This window comes from Eptesicus fuscus, chromosome 5, assembly GCF_027574615.1.
Source record: "Eptesicus fuscus isolate TK198812 chromosome 5, DD_ASM_mEF_20220401, whole genome shotgun sequence".
Taxonomy (NCBI): Eukaryota; Metazoa; Chordata; class Mammalia; order Chiroptera; family Vespertilionidae; genus Eptesicus; species Eptesicus fuscus.
In genome coordinates this window covers 26,525,574-26,539,283 of record NC_072477.1, presented here as the reverse complement: position 1 = coordinate 26,539,283, position 13,710 = coordinate 26,525,574, and the positions used below count along the sequence as shown (strand labels likewise).

Genomic DNA, 13,710 nt, shown 5'->3' with positions numbered 1-13,710 from the left:
TGTCAGTTTTGAATGTTTCATTTTCTTCCTTTCTTTCTTTAAAGTATTTTTACTATGGTAAGAGCAGAGAAATAAAGGGACTAAAATCCTACCTATCCTTCATGGTCCTCTGAAATGCTAATCCCATGAAAATTTTACTGATACACACCATCTCTTCAAGCCCTCTTTAATCATCCTTTTTATGGGCCTTGGAACTCATTTTTAAATTTAGAGTACCATACATATGTACCCTTTTTTCATCTCCCTTAGATTGGAAGTTCTCTGAGGGCAAGAAAATGTTTATCTTTCAATTGCTCATAGGGCTTTGCATAATATAATGTCTTATATAAGGATACCCAATAAACAAACAAATTGAAATAAATGCCCTCATCATTTTCTCTGGAACAAGGCTTGAAGGAGAAGGCTAAGGCTAATATAGTGGAACCTCAGTTCTTGAACTTAATTAGTTCCGGAAGGCTGTTCAAGAACTGATTTGCTGGAGAAACCAAGATGGCGGCATAGGTGAACACCTATACTGCTGCCTCGCATAACAATTTCAAAACTACAACTAAAAGACAAAGCAGACATAATCCAGAACCACCGGAAAGCCGGCTGAGTGGAAATTCTACAACTAGAAAGAAAAAGAAAAGGACACTGAGACGCAGGAGCGGTGGAGGGCAGACGTGCGGAGACACGGAGGGGTGTGCGCGCAAGAGGAAAGGCCGGGCGGCTGAATACGTGGCTGGCTTTCTCAAACCGGAGCGAAACAAAGGCTCCCCATAGTGCTGAAATCCAGTCCCGGGCGAGACTCGGGGAACCCAGACACATATGGGGAGAAACTGGACTGTCTGGCAGCGGGAAAAGCTCAAGAGCAGCTGTCTCTCAGAGGTGCGTGCAGCCCTTGCCGCGGGGCACAGAGACCCAGGGGAACTGCGGAAGACAGAGGTGAGGAGGCGCGAGCGTAGAGAGGGCTCGGGCAGTTGAATGCGAGGCTGCCTTTCTCGTTCCAGAGGGAAACAAAGCCTCCTGACTACACGTACTCCAGTTCCGGGTGAGACTTTGGGTACCCACACTCATTCGGGGAGAAACTGGACTGTCTGGCAGCGGGCAAAACTCGAGAGCAACTTTCTCTCAGAGGTGCGTGCAGCCATTGCCGTGGACACTGAAACCCAAGCCTCTTAGTGCGGGGCTGATGGGAAACCAAGGCTGCCTGCTCTGCCCTGAGACCCCACCCATCCAAACTGAGCACAGAAGCTCTCCCAGTGTAGACACAGCAGATCCTCACAGACAATTGGCCTGGAGGTCAACTCCACCCAGTGATACCAAACAACAATCAAGGCTTAACTACAACAAGACTGTGCAGTCCATAAAGGGGTGCACCAAGAGTGTCCACCTCAGGTAACTTGGGAGGCTGAGCCACTGGGCCCAAAGGACACCTCGCACACAAAGCCACTCCATCAACTCAGGGAAGCAGCTAAAATGCGGAGACAAAGAGGCAGATCACAAATGAAAGAAATGGAGGAAAGCAGAAGACTGGACATAGAGTTCAAAACCACATTTATAAGGTTACTCAAGAATCTGCTAAAAACCTCTGAGGAACTTAGTGAGACCTTTAAAGATCTTAATGAGAATGCCAAAAAAAAAGGGAAAAAGACCAGTCAGAAATTAAGCATACACTGTCTGAAATAAAGAATATACAGAAATTCAACAGTAGATCAAAGGACCTCAAGAATCAAGCCAAAGATTTGAAACATGAGGAAACAAAAAACACCCAACCAGAAAAACAAAAAGAAAAAAGAATCCAGAAATATGAAGATAGTGTAAGAAACCACTGGGACAACTTTAAGCGTACCAACATCCGAATTATTGGGGTGCCAGAAGAGGAGAGAGAGCAAATATTGAAAACCTATTAGAAGAAATAATGACAGAAAACTTTCCCTACCTGGTGAAAAAAATAGACTTACAAGTCCAGGAAGCACACAGAACCCCAAACAAAAGAAATCCAAAGAGGACCACACCAAGACACATCATAATTAAAATGCTAAGTGCAAAAGACAAAGAGAGAATCTTGAAAGCAGCAAGAGAAAAACAGTTAGTTACCTACAAGGGAGTACCCATACAACTGTCAGCTGATTTCTCAACAGAAATCAGGCCAGAAGGGAGTGGCAAGAAATATTCAAAGTGATGAACAGCAAGAACCTACAACCAAGTTTACTCTACCCAGCAAAGCTATCATTTAGAATTGAAGGTCAGATAAAAGCTTCACAGACAAGAAAAAACTAAAGGAGTTCATCAACACCAAACCAGTATTATATGAAATGCTGAAAGGTATTCTTTAAGAAGAGGAAGAAGAAGAAAAAGGTAAAGATAAAAATTATGAACAACATGCCGAAACCGGTTTGGCTCAGTGGATAGAGCGTCAGCCTGCGGACTCTGGGGTCCCAGGTTCGATTCCGGTCAAGGGCATGTACCTTGGTTGCGGGCACATCCCCGGTGGGGGGTATGCAAGAGGCAGCTGATCGATGTTTCTCTCTCATCGATGTTTCTGACTCTCTGTCCCTCTCTCTTCCTCTCTGTTAAAAATCAATAAAATATATTAAAATATATAAAAAAAAAAAAAAAAACAAAGACATATCTATCAACAAGTGAATCTAAAAATCAAGTGAATAAGAAATATGATGAACAGAATAAACTGGTGAATATAATAGAATCAGGGGCATAGAAAGGGAGTGGACTGACAATTCTCGGGGGAAAGGGGGTGTGAGGGGTTCGGGAAGAGATTGGACAAATATTTTACACCTATGGATGAAGACAGTGGCGGGGGGTTAGGGCAGGGGTGGGATGGGAAATCAGGTGGAGGGGAGCTACAGGGGGAAAAAGAGGAACATATGCAATAATCTGAACAATAAAGATAAAAAAAAAAAAAAGAAATGATTTGCTGCTGACTGGTTTGGCTCAGTGGATAGAGCATCGGCCTGTGAAATGAAGGGTCCCAGGTTCGATTTCGGTCAAGGGCATGTACCTTGGTTGTGGGCACATCCCCAGTAGGAGGTATGTAGGAGGCAGCTGATCGATGTTTATCTCTCATCGATGTTTCTAACTCTCTATCCCTCTCCTTTCCTCTCTGTAAAAAATCAATAAAATATATATATTTTTAAAAAGAATTGATGTGCTAAAAAACTGAATCATTTTTTTCCCATTAGAAATAGTGTAAATGGGATTAATCTATTCTAGACCCCCAAATGATTCTGTTTTAACCTTTCTTAATTGCCCGTGATCGTTGTTTCATCAGCACTTTCACACCCTTTGCAACATAACATTAGCACTCTTTTTTTGTTGTTGTTAATCCTTACTCGAGGATATTTTTTCCATTGATTGTTAAAGAGAGTGGAAGGGAGGGGGAGATATATATATAGAGAAATATCAATGGGTACCTCCCACATGCACCTGACCAGGGCCAGGGATTGAGCCTACAACTGAGGTATGTGCCCTTGACTGGAATCAAACCTGGGACTTTCAGCTCGTGGGACGACACTCTAACCACTGAGAAAAGTGGCTAGGGCAACATTGGCACTCTTGATGGCCTCTTTATGTTTTAAAATTTTCTTTTTTAAGCTCTAATGTTGTTCTCACATCTTTCCTTTTCACTTTGCTGTTATCACTAACCTTCTTAGGACCTAGAGAGTGACTTACTATACAATCCTATATAATAAAAGGCTAATATGCAAATAGACCAAACAGCGGAACAACCAGAACAACTGAACAACCAGTCGCTTTGACGTGTGCTGATCACGAGGTGGCGTGTGCGGAACATGGCAGGCATCAGCTGCAGCAGGATGGTGGAACAGGTGAGTGGGGGTGCCAGACCAAGGCAGGGCACCAATCGCCATCATTGGGATGAGCCTCTGGTGGTTACTGAAAATTCTTTGCTCCTGTGCAACACGGTTCCCCCGGCGCTCGCAACTGCTGCTGGCGCCGGCCTTGCTCACACCTGCTGCTGGTGCCAGAGTCGCTGCTCGTACCCACTGCCAGCGCCAGCCCTGCTTGCACCCGCTGCCGGTGCCCAGCGCCAGTCCCGATTGCTTAGCACCATCAGCAGGTGAGAGCGGCGGCTGCCAGCCCTGACCACCCCTGAGGGCTTCTCTACCTCCCCCTGCTCCTGAGTGGCGATCGGGACAGCAGCCGCCACTCACACCTGCTGCGAGCAGGGCCGGTGCTGTCAGCACAGAGGAGTGGCGGCAGCGGGAGCGGGGCTGCCGGCAGACAGGGTACCAAGGGCCACGGTGGGAGGGGCTGGGCGGGGGCGCAGAGGATGGGCTAAGACCCGCCCCTGTGCCTACTGCAGCCTCTCGGCCCACAGTTCCTTTCAAGGTGCACGAATTCGTGCACTGAGCCCCATTTAATAATAATAAGCACCAACAAAAGCAAAAAACCCCACAAAAAAACAAAAATATCCACAGCACAATTTCATGAGATGTTAACAATGCAAGGTTTAGCGGTAAACTGAGTCATATCAGCATGAAAGTGTTGCTGGGTAGAGAACCAAAGTGTTGTTCAACAACCAGACATTCTTTCATGAACAACTTGGTTGAGAACTGAATTGTTTGAGATGGGAGATATTTGAGAACCAAGGTTTGACTGTATCTACCAAAATGAGGTTTGATAAGTACCTGTTGAGACAATCTATTTCATTCCTGAATCCACTGGTAGAATTAAGAATTTATAGTTATAGCTCTGGCCAGTGTGGCTCAGTTGGCCGAGTTTCATCCCATGCACTGAAAGGTCTCTGGTTCTATTCCTGGTCAAGGAGGGCATGTATCTAAGTTTCAGGTTCAATCCCTGATTGGGGTGCATATGGGGAGATATCCGATTGATGTTACTCTCACACTGATGTTTCTCTCTCTCTCTTCCTCTCTCTCAAATTAGTAAGAACATTTTTTTAAAGGAAAGAATGTACAGCTATAAGAGTCAAGGGACTACTTCTTTTCTTTGCTATCATTCAGAGTTTTCTAAACATCCTTTTAGCCATTCCAAAAGGCCTGAGTGAACAATCCTAAGGTCTCCAAGTTTCAAACCATAAAGAGAAGTACAATCAGCGTACTGACAAGACAGAAAGAGCAGTGACTATCTCCTGGGGATCACGAGCCACTTAAGAGTTAAGAAAAGCCAGATGGGGACAGGCAGTATTGTCAGTAAAGCTCAAGGCGCCCACAGACAGCAATGCTTAATTGCATCAATTAGGTAAGTTCTTCTTTCATCATCTGTACTTCACATGTGCTTGCAACCAACTACTTGTACCAATTAAAACCAGTTGTTCTTCTAATTACATGGGGAAAATCAGGTGCCCAGGCCTAACTCATTGAGAGTCAACGCAGGTGTAGAAAAAGGAGGAGACAGAGCATGCACACATAGGCAGGCCTCTGAAAATGCATTTACAGCTATTTCCAGCATACTTCATCAGTCTACTGGCAGTGCGGGTAGCTGCAGTGACTTGGCAATGAAACTGCATGTCTACCCCCTCCATTCAGGGAAAAATTTGTCATATAACTTCCCCCCTCTTAAACTACATAGTCAAAAGCAACCTTCATGCAAAAACAATATAACCGACCATTCTGGAGGGCACCAGAGGGGGAATAAATGATGATGGAAAAAAATGTTATTTAAAAAAAAAAGGGGAGGGGGGGGACTTGGCCAGTGTGACTGACTTAGTTGGAGTGTCCTTCCATACACCAAAAAGTGGTGGGTTGGATCCCAGATCGGGCGCTCTCTCTCTCTCTCTCTCTGAGAGATCAATAAAAAAGAAATAACACTCACTGAATGGCTACTGAGTACCCTCACAATATCCCTAAGAAGGTAGATATTACTATTGTTATTGTTAACCTTCTTATTTTACAGAGAAAGAAACAGAAGTTTGGCCCTGGCCAGTGGGGCTCGGTTGGTTGAGTATCATTCCATGCACTGAAAGATTGCTGATTCCATTCATGGTCAGGGCACATGCCCAGGTTGCTGCCTCCATCCCTGGTCGGGAGGTAGCCAATTGATATTTCTCTCACATCAATGTTCCTCTCCCCTCCCCCCCCGTCCTCTCTCTCTCTCTCTCTCTCTTCCTCTCTCAAAAAAATAACACACACACACACACACACACACACACACACACACACAACCTATTTAAAAAAACAAACAGAAGCTTGGCAAGATTAAATAACTTTTCCAAAATCTCCAACTAGAAGATGAATGGATCAGGAATTTAAATCCAGGCCTACCAACTCAATTACATTCTGCTTCTTTCCATAAACAGTAAGGTCTTAGTGTGGAGGCATGTCTCAGGGGAAGCAACACTATTTGTGAAAATCCTAAGCCCTTTCCAACAAGAACTAGGAGAATGGGAAGGAGAAGGCAATATGAATATTTTCTAGAGACACCCACCTCCACCACATGTTACCAAATCCATTATGTCCATACTTAAGTTACCAGGGAGAAAATACTTTGGAAATTATGGTTCTACTAGGGGCCCAGTGCACGAATTCATGCACCTTAAAAGGAACTGTGGGCCACAAAGCTGTGGTGGGCACAGGGGCAGGTCTTGGCCCATCCTCTGCGCCCCCACCTGGCCCCTCCTGCCATGGCCCCGGTCCCCTGTCTGCCAGCAGCCCCGCTCCCGCCACCACCGCTCACATGTGCTGACGGCACGGAGTGATTGGGGCTGGTGCCATCAGTGGGTGCAAGCAGTGGCTCCGGCGATGGCAGCGGGTGCGAGCAGCGCCAGCGCCAGCAGCAAGTGTGAGCGCTGGGCAGGACTGTGGTGCACGGGAGCAAAGAATTTTCAGTAACCACCAGAGGCTCGCCCAGATGACGGGAACCGGCACCCCACCCTGGTCTGGCGTCCCCACTCACCTGTTCCACCATCCTGCCGTGGCCAATGCCCGCCATGTTCTGCGCTCTGCCACCTGCTGCTGACACCTGCTATGTTCTGTGCACGCCCCCTGGTGGTCAGTGCACATCATAGCGACAGGTTGTTTGGTTGTTCCACCATTTGGTCTATTTGCATATTAAGGTTTTATATATATAGATGGGCACTGGTCTTATTTTACATAACAATAACAATATCTTACATTTGAAAGCACACAATTTTCAGAAAGCTTCTAAGTCTATTAAATCATCTCATGAGCCCGGCCAGCATGGCTCAGTGTTTGAACGTTGAACTATGAGCCAGGAGGTCATGGCTCGATTCCCAGTTGGGGAACTTGCCCAGGTTGCAGGCTCGATCCCCAGTATGGGGTGTGCAGGAAGCAGCCCATCAAGGATTCTCTCTCATCATTGATGTTTCTCTCTCTTTCTCCTTCCCCCTCTCCCTTCCTCTCTGAAATCAATAAAAATATATTAAAATGAATAAATAAACAAATATTTTTTAAAAATCATCTCATGATTTGGGGTGGTAGGAGCAGAGGCAATTTTATAGAAGAAACTGAGGCTCAGACAATTGTTGTTACATAATTTGCCTCAAATGGATCACTGGATCAGCTACTTAGAGGCAGCACTGGACATGAAACCAGGTATGGTTTTAAGCCAAATGCTCCTTCCAATACACCACAGTGACGCTATACTTAACCGCAGGTCTATTTCTTTTCTTTTCAGAATTATCACAGAAAAACAGATGCTCTTCCTATGTTCTGCAGAGGTGTAAAACATATTCTGATGGGCTTTTTTGCCACAGTAAAATCCCCAGTACTAGTCCTCCTCTAATTTTTAAAGGTTTTTAGAAATGAGTTACTTTGTGACATTAACTAAAAAATCAAGTCTAATCTTGCCAGTAACAAGTTTTACAATGGATTTATATCCTACATCTCAAAATGATGTTCTCAGCCCACTAGGAAGCCTGATGAGAATTACTTAGCCAATTCATTGTCAGTGTTGTTTATATAATGAATAAATTTCATCTCTCTGGAGTTTGTGTAGCAAAAAAATTTCCCCAGTGATTGTCAGTTTTTCTGAACAGAAGAGCGAAGAAGAAAAAGATGCCCTTGCTTTTGGCTCACACTCAGGACTTCTCTCCATCTAGCTCTCACAGCATTTGACATACACTGTGAAGCACACAGCAGGCATTCAATAAATGCTGATTGCTTGTCATGTGATTATGCCACACGGAATATAACAGCAAACCAACTTCAGACTGTCTTAGTATCTTACGTTCAACTGGCATGCATAGAGAGCTAGTTCAGCCTCATTCCATTATTTGTTTAAATCAAAGAGGCAGTAGATTAGATTAGAAATCTCCTGACAGACTTTTGGTCCTTTAAGCATTCTAAGCTAGAATCCAAGAACCACATCTAGCCCTTATATGTTATGTTTAACTTGCTGAACTTTGCCAAATATTTTTTGAACTATGAATTACCAAGGTTTAAAAATAGAGAGATTACATAGAAAAATAAGAAGTGCTCAGTATCCCCAAAGCCAGGTTGAAGGGTAGGGCTGAAAACAGGATGAACTGAAAGCCTACATAAAGAGCAATTTCACCATCACACCCTTCCCTCAGGAAACTACCCCTTCCCCACACAAAAGCAGAGGCCTGCGGGTTGCCAACTGAAAGAGATTTTGGACTGGGAATAGACACAGACGGGAGAATGGGGATTAAACAAAAATCTGTCTAGATATGAGATCCATAGTTCTATTCCCCTATTTGGCTCTTGGTACCATAGTTCAACTACTAGGTAAATATCCTCTTGATAGGAAATCAAAGATTCTTACTTGGAGAAACTGGCTAATTTCAATAGTAGAAAGCCAATGGACAATGGACAAAATTTAAAACTTAAAATATTATGTTTATGTTATCGGAAGAAAAAGAAACTTGCATTTTTTTTAAAAGCTTTGTAATATTATTTGATTTAAAATGTATGTACCTGTATTACTTTGATAATAAAAGTACTTAACTCTAAAAATAGTAAAAAGTAAAATAACATGAAAAAAGAACAAGGAAGGATAGAAAAAAAAATTTTTTTTTAATGTGGGTTAGAATAGTAGCAGGAAGACTGAATCCCCAAACGAGCCTCGGTTGCTAAAAATAATCCAAAAAAGTACTTTAGTTACTTGCAAAGCAAGATGATGATCAAAGAGACAGCCTCACTGTGACAGACTGATGATGCAAAGTTGAAGTACAGAAAAAACAAACACCTCAACTACCAGTTAGTGAATCTAACAAGAGAAATAATTATAAGGTACTGTCCTTTTGTACAATAAAACCCAAGCACCAAATAAAAGATATGATCCAGGACCAACCACACAGCCCATGAAGAAACTATGGGGTTTCTAGCCAACTCTAAGTATGAGTGGATCATGGGTCCTGTGACCTTCAAAAACAGCTTTTGTGATCGTGTGTACTTTCTGAAACACCATGTAGCAAGAAGACTAAGTTTTTCTCTGTTCTAGTCAGACTACATCTGTTGAACTTATTCATTATTCAGTTAATCCTTAAACAGAGGTAGAACAAATCTAGAGGAAAGAAATGAGTACATCCAAGAAATCGGTATCATTTCGTTGAGGTGCTGCTAAATAAACCTGGGGGTGCTATCTCTGGAGGAGATAGAGAAGGGGACATGAGAGCCACCTTAAATGAGTAAAAGGCTCTGAGGAGGAAGGATGATAATAAGGCCCTTCTCAGTAAGCCACATTCAAAAGATTGCAGAGGGATGCAGAGTAAGGCTTCCAGAAAACTTTCTCATCACTGGAGTTACCTCGGGGCAACAAGCACCCTATCATGGTGGGCATCTTAACAGAGGTTTAAGTTATGCCTCAATAAAAGTGTACTTTAATATATACTCTTTATATGTAGCGTATAACTCAAAAAAAATGATTGTGGGGTTGAGAGTATGTAAACAAAATTGTGTAGATCCCTGATCGGGGCCAAATATCCATGCAATACTTGAGCACCTTTCATGTTTTTATTTTTATTAAGAAAATTTTATTCCTATTGTGATTTATTCTTTGACCACGGCTATTTACTTATTTTTTTTCATTGAGGATTTTTAAAAAAGATATGGAATCAAATATAAAAAGTATAGCTTAATGAAGTTTCATAAGGTGAATACCCTTATAACCAACACCCAGGTCAAGAAATGGAATTTTTCTGGCCATTCATTCCGAGGCCCCTACATGCCTCATTGCAATTACAACCCCTTCGTTCCCCCATTATTATACATTATTATTTAATGGATAATAATGTAACCATTATCCTGACTTCTATATTAATCACTTCTCCGCATTTAAAAATAATTTTATTTACCCAGGTGTGCATTCCTAAATACTTTAATTTTGCCTGTGGTGTTTTTTTTAGGTCTCTTATGTTTCTTAACAATAGGTTTCTTCCTATCCATCCTTCTTTTCCCATTAGAATGTATTTGTTGAAGAACATGGGTCTGAGAATTTCTGACAGTTTGGATTTTGTGGGTTGTATCCTCACAATACAGTATAATATACTCCTCTGACCTCTATACTTCCTGCAAATCAAAAGGTGGATCCTGAGGTCTGTTCAGATTTGGGTGGTTTTATTTTGCAAGACTATGGGTAGTATTGTTCTTTCATCCAGAGGCTCATGTCTAATTGCCTTTCCTTTTGTAATGTTAGTTGTTGTTGATGTTCGATATTTAGATGTATTAATTCATTAAGGGCTTCTAAGTCATTGTATTAAAATTCTATAATTTTTTAAAATGTCTGTTTTACCTACATTTTTGAAGGATTATTTTCCATAGATATAGAATTCTGGTCAGCTGGCTTTAATTCTTTAAGCACTTTATTTATTTACTAGGAGCCCAGCGCGATATTCGAAATCACGCGGCACTTCCCACCCTCGAGTCACGGGTCCGGCCCTGTCTCGCTCCCCGGGCCCTTGAAGCAGCTGCGGCCACTGCTGATCAGGCCCTCCCCCAATGCAGGCGCACGGGGGTCCCTGCCACCCTGCCCGGATGCTGTGCGTGCAACCTCCTCCTGTCCGGTTGACCCATTATGGCATCCCGGTTAATTAGCATATTTCTCTATTTTATATATATATATTACTGATTTAGACATTTTCTCAGGCTGCTTTTGGGCTTCTCATTATCTTTTGCTTTCAATAGTTGGGCTTATGATGTGCCTAGGTGTGTTGTATTTATCCTATTTGTCATTACTGAGTTTCTTGAATCTAAGAATTGGCATATTTCATTTGTTTTGGAAAATTAATTTAGCTATTGTATCTTCATATATTGCTTTTGCTCATTTTCTCTTATTCTTCTGGAACATCAACTTCATATATATCACATCATCTGTGTTCCACTTGTTTCTTATGCTCTCTGTCCTGCTCTTTACATTCTCTTTTCTCATTGTCCTATGGTTTGGTTATCTTTTTTTGGGGGGTGAGGGAGGTTATCTTTTATTGATCTGTCTTCTATTCACCAAACCTGCCCTCTGGAAGTTAAACTCATCCAAAAATTCTTAATTTTAGACATTTCAGTTTTAGAATATCTATAAGATTATTTTCCTAAATAGATTCCAATTTTGTTGAAATTCTCCATATTTTCATCCATTTTGTCCATCTTTTCTTCTATTTTCTTTATCATATCTATAATATTTGAAGTCACTGTCAGTTAATTTAAATATCTGCATAACCCGGGTCCGGGTGAGGCCATGTGTCCCTGGATCTGGGTGAGGCCTCGCGCACCTAGGTCCGGGTGAGGCCACGCGCCCCTGGGTCCAGGTGAGGCCAGGTGTCCCTGGATCCGGGTGAGGCTGGGTCCCGGGTCCGGGTGAGGCCACACGCCCCTGGGTCTGGGAGAGGCCACGCGCCCCCGGATCCGGGTGAGGCCATGTGTCCCCGAGTCCGAGTGAAGCCGTGCCCCTGGGTCCGGCCAAAACCAAACCAGAGGGAGTCAGACCTCCGTTACCACCATTTGTCCACCATCCAGAGCGGAGGGGTCTGTGCTGACATGTACACATAAGGAAGTGGTGGACATTGAAATTGGGTCTCTAAAGAACTGTTGGTCCAGAAAAAAATATATAATTAAATAAATAAATATCTGCATAAAATTGTGGATTGGCTTATATTAATTTTTTTCCCTCTCTTGATTATTAGCCACATATTCTTGGCTCATAATTTTTTACTGTATACTGGACATTGAGTATAAAAGAACCATAAGACTGTTATGGTGCCCTGGCCAGTGTGGCTCAGTTGGTTGAAGTGTCATCCTACCTGTGCACCAGAAGGTCGTGGGTACGTGGAATCTGAAGTCTAACATGTTCTTTTTTAAATAAAAATATTACATCATTCCTTTTCTTCCTTTAAATAATATTTACACTTTATCCCCTAAAATTTCAACCTAATTTATTTTTATGGGAACTCTATTATAGTTTCACCAACAAATTAAAATTTTTCTTTATTTACTGTGGCTATAAGGTTCTAAGTGTTAAAATTTTTGTCTTGGATTTGAGTTACCATTACAATTATTACTGGAACACATGTGATCAAAACAAATATGCTTTTAATGGATTCCTTTAAACCAGCGGTGCCTATACAATCCTTGGAAAGTCCAGGTACCATTTTCCAGACTTCATATTGGAATGCTAAATCAGCTATCAGTTTCCACCAACCCAGAGATTACATAATCATCTACTCACAGAGTTAGCCCAACAGTGGGCCATATCCTAAGTTAGAAGAGAAATCAACAGGGGGAGGAAAATATTGCAATACTAGAAGCCCAGCGCATGAAATTGTGTGGCCCCGCCCACCCGCGCAACCTCGCTGTGCTCACAGCCCTGCCCACCTGCGCGTGCCCGCCCACCACTGCACTCACAGCCCCACCCACCCGCGCCGGTCTTTGGGTCTTTGGTCATTACAGCATTAAGGCCACAGGCCTTTTATAATACAGACTATTGCTAACTCTTTCCCCTTTCTCTGTTTATACAAACATGAAAAAGATTCCAGAGAACATCCTGGGGAAAGAGGATTATCCACTTTCTATTTTGACATATTGACTTAATAATTAAAAGTTTTTCAAAATCTAATAAAAGATACAATTAAGCCCAAAGTGTATTCACCAATTAATCAATTTAGAACATATGGGGCCAGGAACATTGCTTTTGGTTCAGATAGATGACGCTGTCCCTTCTGGTTGTGTTTCAAAGGTAAGCTGCTTTACTCATGCTTTCCAAATTCCAGAAGGGGAAAAAGGCCTTTTGCAATATGTTTAGTAACTAAACCACAGCAACAAGAGTTATACCAAAGGGGTCCTCAACAAGTTTTGAAAGGCAAATGTTTGTTAATTTAGCAACAGGCAAGCCAATAACTTCCTTAAACTGAGCATTAGATACACCTGTGCAATATACATTGGGCATAGTCCTGTATAATTTTCCTAATGGCCATTTTCCAGTTTGATGCCATGTATAACCCAGAACAGATGGCTACATTAAGCTGTCCTGAGAATAAAAAAATATATACACTTTCTACCAGTAGGAAGCAACCAGTGTAACAGGTAACTGAGCATGTAAGGTCACTATTATCAAGAATGAAGAATGATTCATGCTATTTGAAATCTTAGCTGGCCTAAATCCCAATTTATGGAAAGCTGTAGTTGTTTGTTTTTTTCAGAATACATCTAGAACAAATGCAGAAATATTCCTCCTAATTTCTTTGATGTCTGGCATCAGCCAAACCCCAGGGAATGCACTTGTCATTCAATAAAGAAAATATCACTTTAGTTGAAATTACCA

At 42.3% G+C, this 13,710-nt stretch overlaps 1 protein-coding gene across 4 annotated transcripts in view; it reads right to left on the bottom strand.

Annotated features, from left to right (window-relative positions):
- DCAF5 (DDB1 and CUL4 associated factor 5) overlaps nt 1–13,710 on the bottom strand; it is a 105,427-nt gene that overhangs the window by 17,757 nt on the left and 73,960 nt on the right. The gene's annotated exons all lie outside the window — the stretch shown is intronic.